Below are 6,267 nucleotides of genomic sequence, written 5' to 3'. Positions count from 1 at the left end.
TGGTGCCCACAGTGGGAATTTGACTTCCGCGCTCGGTCGAAAATGCGGCCAAAGAGAACCCGCTACTCCGGTCAGAGTGTTGGACTGGGGTATCTGGGTTCTCGTCCCCCCTCGGCCATGAAGCTCGCTGGGTGATTCTGGGCCAGTCACTGACGCTCAGCCTAACCTACCTCACAGGGTTGTTGTGAGAGTAAAATGCAGAGCAAGGGGACCGTGTGAGCCACCTTGGTGCCTTGCAAGAGAAAAAAGGTGGGATATAAATGTAATAACAATAACAACCGCCGCCGTCGCTGCCTCAACAAAAACATTAAGGGTAAGGTGTTCAGAGGCTGCGAGTGGACACCCAAGCAAGACTAAAATGTGCAGAGGGGGGGAAAAAACCCTGCAGTGTCGATTATTGTGAAAAAATCTAGAATGGTGGAAATAGGACAAAGAACTAGCACGACCACAACATATTCAGGCTCTCTTCCATTGCAGTCACTGTCTTGCTCTGCCTGTCCCGCCGTGTCAGTCAAAAAAGGGGAATAACTTTGTCAGAAATGTTAAACAGAAGTTAGGTGATCTCATTCCAGTAGAACACACACACACTCACACACAAATGCTTAGTATGCGACAGCATTTCGCGGAGGGGAAGTGAATAATTTACATTTCAACTACCTCCTTTCCCTAAAGAGTAGGTATTCTAGCTTGAGGGCCTGTCCCTTTATTTCCACCTTCCTGCAGAATGGGACCAATATTTGTAGACACCTTATCAAGATCTGAATTCTCAGTGCATTCTCCTGGGGAGGGGAGGAGGGAAAGGGATGTAATCTAGAAAGCCCTTGACGGGGAAAGCACATTTGCCCACTACTGTACTCCCTATTGCACCAAGTTCTGCAGTGGGAACAATTGTATCCTGTACACCAGCCGTTTCCAACTTGATGCCCTCCAGAAATGTTGGACTACAATTCCCAACACATCTGAAGGGCATCCAGTTGGGAAAGGCTGCTGTATACCATAGACTCCCCGCCCAGCTCCCCCCAGGTCACAGCCCCAGGCTAGTCAGTGTACACAGTTACTTTTATAGCAGCCTTCCTCAACCTGGAGCACTCTAGATGTTTTGGACTACAACTCCTAGGATCCTGACCATTGGTCATGCTGGCTGGGACAGATGAGAATTTGAAATCCAAGACATCTGGAGGGCATCAGGTTGAGGAAGGCTGTTTTTACAGGGAAAAGGAGGGAATTCAGTGTTCCTTCCTTTGGTGAGGGTACTTTGCCCTTGTGGAAGCCCTTGGTATTGACACCCTGTAAAGATTTTTTTTTAAGGTTTCTGGCTGCCATTCATATCTATGTGGTGTAGTGGCAAGAGTGCTGGACTAGGAGCTGGGAGATCAGAGTTCTAGTCCCCACTCGGCCATGGAAGCTCACTGGGTGACTTTGGGCCAGTGACAGACTCTCAGCCCAACCCACCTCACAGGGTTGTTGTTGTGAGGATAAAATGGAGAGGAGGAGGATAATGTAAGCCGCCTTGGGTTCCTTGCAAGAGGAAAAAAGGTGGGGTATAAATGCAATAAATAAATAAAATAAATATGTGGTGTCAAACAATTGGCAAATGTTATAATAAATCTCCTTCAACACAATGAGGCCCACCTGATGCCAACACTGCTATCTTTTCAGCACCAGGTCAAGACTTTTATCTTTTCTCAGGCATTAGGCAGCAGGTGATGAGTTTTAATTGATCCTGGATTCATTTTATGGTTTGGCTGATGGTTCAAAGTTGTTTTTAGATATATGTTATCTCTGTGTACACTATCTATTGTACTTTTTATGTTTTTAATTTTTTTATATTGTATTTTTAATGTTTTTAATCTTTGTAAACCACCCAGAGAGCTTCAGCTATGGAGCAGTATAGAAATGTAAATAACAACAACACAGATACCAAAATGTGATAGGATGCTGTTTTTGATAGCCTAGTTATACAAAATCCCATTCTTCTCTTTAATCTTCTACCAGCAGCAATTCCATTCCCCTTTGCCATGATGTTCTTCTGGGAGACAGGGGACACAACCTCCCAGTGGCCCTTGGTTCTCTGGCAGATAGAAGAGGTGATTCAATGTGTGTGCGCGCGCACACACTTTATATTTAGGAAATGGGCCAAAGGACAAAATGCCTCTGCATGTTTGCAGGGGGAGTTTCTTTAAGAGCACTCATTTGAGGAACAGGGCCACTTTGTCGCCTTTCTTTAGGACAGAGGCGCTGAGGACTGTTTAACAAGCATAAAGAAAACTGGTTCAGCTTTGCTTTGAGCATGTATTTGAATGCTACACCTTTCTCCTGCTTCACACAGGAGGTGGTGTGACAGAGGGGGTTGTTACTGTTTTTTCTCGCCACAGATTATTAAGCACAAAACAGGAAAAGAAACCAGCTGCTGTGTTGCAACAGAAACTCAAGAAGTCCCCTTGCAGTGGTTGGGGAAAACACAGACAAAGATGCAAATATATATATACTTGCAAAGCACTAGGGATGAAACATACAGTTTAGATGAAAAATCACCCTCTGGAAGTTCTAAGATAGCAAGCTGATGGCAGTTTTGGTGCTTTCTAAATGCTTAAGATATTGGTTACTGGGCGGATTAATAATATAATAAATAAATTAAAATTGCCTTTCATTTTAGCAAGGCCTAGGAATGGCTGGTGCCTCCAAAAAGTGGTGTTCTACACATCCCTCCCACCCTGCCTAGCCACTCCAGTGATATTATTCTAAGTCTCCTTCTGCATGCTTCACTCAGCGCTGCCAATGGAAATCCCTCCTGCCTTATCAGCCATGATAACCAAATGAAATCTCCAGGTTCAGAGGCTGAATATCAGATGCTGGAGATAAGCGCCTAGGAAGAGGCCTGCTGGACCAGACAAAGGCTCCATCTAGTCTACCATCCTGTGGCCAGTCTGATGTTTCCCGGGAGTCCACAGCCTGATGGTACTAGGCATGATGGTACTAGGCCAGCAACTGGCATTTAGTGCATATTGCCTCTGAATGAGAATGCTCCATTTAGCTGTTGTGGCTAACAGCTGTTGATAGATCATCTGCCATGAATTTGTTGAATCCTCTTTTAAAGCTACTGTGAAATAACTGATGTTTTGTGAGGTAAAAGTTTAATATGGTCAACTGTTAATGTTTTGTTTCAATGACTGAAGACAAAGGGATTAACACTAGAAGGGGAACATGTATGCCTTTAGAGGCTTGTGCCTGAGGAGTGATACCTTGTAAATAAAGAGCATCTCTACACCAGCCTAAAATCCCGCACTTAAAATGGGCCTTTCTGCTGCTGTTTTAAATGCAGAATCACGACAGACTCCCTTTACACGTGCTTCCTTCCTCCCCCCGTTTCCCCCCTTATCTGAGTCTTCCATATGTTTCATGATACACCTACTAGATGGCACTGTGTTCTATCTCCTCTTATTGCGGCTTTCCTTTTTCATGAGGGAACTCAAGCAGAACTCAAATGCTGTACTTTGACAGCTCTTTATCTCTGATCTTTAAAAAAAAATGGAATAAAGGTCATTTAGAGCGGGAGACGCCCTGGAGGTTAACGATGTCATCTAAAGGACCCGCAAACTTCCATGAGTAACCAATCACAATAGCAGATTAAAAGCTCTGTGTGAAGAAGCCCATAGTGTGCTGGTGGAGTGGTAATTATATAGTTCAAGAGCCTGTGTCAAAATACTTAAGTCATAAGGTACAAACGGTTTGACTATCTAGACATCTTACCAAAGTCTGGCATCTCCAAAAGTGCCAATGTAATGTGCAACTGCTGGGGCGTTTAAGGGGTGGCAGCCCCCCAAACCCCTTTTTGGGGCCAATAAGTACTTCATAAAGTACATGGATGAAACAAGCAGCATCTGTTGGGGATTAGTGTATATCATTCCAGATGTCCAATCTGACTGACTTTGTTACGGTGTATGGGGTTCTGACCCCTCCAAAAATGGGACCGTTAATTACATCATAAGATACATGGCTGAAAGTGGTACCATTTGGTCGAGATCACCTTCTTTTATCTTAAAATATCCAATCTGACTGCTTTATGTGGGGCCAACCCCAAATCATACCATTTAATATGATCAGAGTCATAATAATGTTTGCTGTACTAAGTTAAGTAAGGAACTGATATTGCAGCTCAGTATTGGCACTTCTGTTTTTTGGTCTTACTGTGGAAAGGAGCCTGCGTAATCACCAGCAGCCACCAGACAGGGAACCATGGAACCCCCAAGCAGCAAGACTGTTGGGTGGGGGTGGGAGTGACGTTATTAACAGGTGCAGCTGGAGACACACAACATTGTTTTACCAAGATGTTCGGTATGTTATAACAAATGGGCATGTAAAACCCTGTGAAACACAGACACTAGCCCTGTTCAGACATCACACTAAGTCATGATGGTTAGGGAATTTGCGCTAACCACAGTGGCTTAGCATGTCATGTGGGAGGAGACAAACCTGCTGACCATGATTCTGGAACCACCCCAGCTAAACACTCCCCCTGCAGCAGGGTTAAAGGGCCCTGGGGTGGCTTACTGTGATGTGTGGCAGGCTCCCTGGTGATTAAAGTGGGCTCTGCGTGGTTTTCAGGCCATGACCATAGAGACGACGGCCTAGAGTATCCACTACTTCCAGCAATGCATTGGCCGGTGCATACTTTCTCTATGGTCACCATCACATAGCGATGGCTGGAGTAGCCAGCGCATGTGTTTTCACGATGCATGGGCTGCTGGGATCACCATCACCAGTGGCAGGAGGGTGGCTAAGTAAACTACGGAGTGGGGGAGTGGTTTCAGAAGCCACGCGGTGCCGTGTGGTTCCTGGTCATGTGATGGGCGGGTGCGCCATGGTTTTGCTACCCCCCTCTGTAGTTACCCTAGCCATCTTCCCCTGGTGCACTTCTGAAGAAGCCCACTACATTTGTATAGCAGAGGTGCAGAACATCAGGCCTGGGGGACAAATCCAACCCCCCTGGGGCTCCCCTTCCCTGGCCCCACCCCCGTTACCCCCACCAACGATCATTTGGTGGTTTGTATACGCTTGTACAGTTTTTTTTCCCATTCTGAAATGCCTCTCCTAAAGCTTAACTATTGGCAGTAAGAGCTTTAAGTTAAAATATGCTGGTATTTTTGGTATTTTGGCCCCACTCTTTTGCCTTCGCTCCCCCCTGAATGTGGGCTCCAAGAGGTTCTGTGAAATGGAATTTGGCCCTCAAGCTGCAAGAGGTAAGGCCTTGCACGGAGCACATAGCACACTGAACCACCAGCTTAAAGGGGAAAATTCAGCCAACTGCAATCTGCATCATCAAGGGTCCTAATTCGGGTATTGAGGTATGTCAACCAGTTCTGGATGGGGTTGCACTCCCCCTGAAGGAGCAAGTTCATAGCTTGGAGGTGCTTCTTGACCTAACCCTGCTCCTGGCACCCCAGGTGGAGGCAATGGTGAGAAGTGCCTGTTATCAACTTTGGCTGATACCCCAGCCATGCCCATTCCTGGAACATGTGGGCCTGGTAATGGTGGTGCACGTGCTGATAATCTCTATGCTTGATTTCTGTAATGCTTGGGGTTGCCTGTATATTTAGTTTGGAAACTTCAACTGGTACAAAATATGGCAGTCAGATTGGTCTGGGACATCCCGTGGAGACCATATTACACTGGTTTTAAAATCTTTACAGTGGCTGCCAGTTTGTTCAGAGCAACATATAGAGTGCTGGTTCTTACCGTTGAAGCCTTTCATGGTCTAGGTCCAAGGCCCCTTAGGGAGCGCCTTCTCCCTATGTCCCAGTCCACCACCTAAGGTCCTCTGAGGGCTAACTGCTGTGGCTGCCTAATGTGAGACTGGCAGCCACACGCAAGAGGACCTTTTCCTTTGCTGCCCCTCAGTTGTGGAACTACCCGCTGGTTGAAATGCACCTGTTGACCTTGTTGAAGGTTAAGCAGGCATTAAAGACTCTGTTATTCCTGCAGGCCTGCCCTTTTTAGAACTCTTGTTCCCTTTGCTGACTCTTGTATACTATTTTTAAGCAGTGTTGTTTTAAGCTGTGTTTTATTGTTGGATTTTTTAAAAATGGCTTTTAGTTCAAAGTTGCTTTTAGTTATATGTTGTTTGTATACATTGTCCGTATATTTTTTATGTAAATGGTTTTTAAACTTTGTATACTGTATTGTAATGTTTTAACTTTTGTAAACCGCCCAGAGAGCTTTGACTATGGGGCGCTATGGAAATGTAACTCCTCCTCCTCCTCCTCCTCG

This window comes from Heloderma suspectum, chromosome 3 (genome assembly GCF_057233095.1).
Source record: "Heloderma suspectum isolate Gila_16-S chromosome 3, 16-S_ref, whole genome shotgun sequence".
NCBI lineage: Eukaryota > Metazoa > Chordata > Lepidosauria > Squamata > Helodermatidae > Heloderma > Heloderma suspectum.
This window is presented reverse-complemented; position numbering follows the sequence as displayed.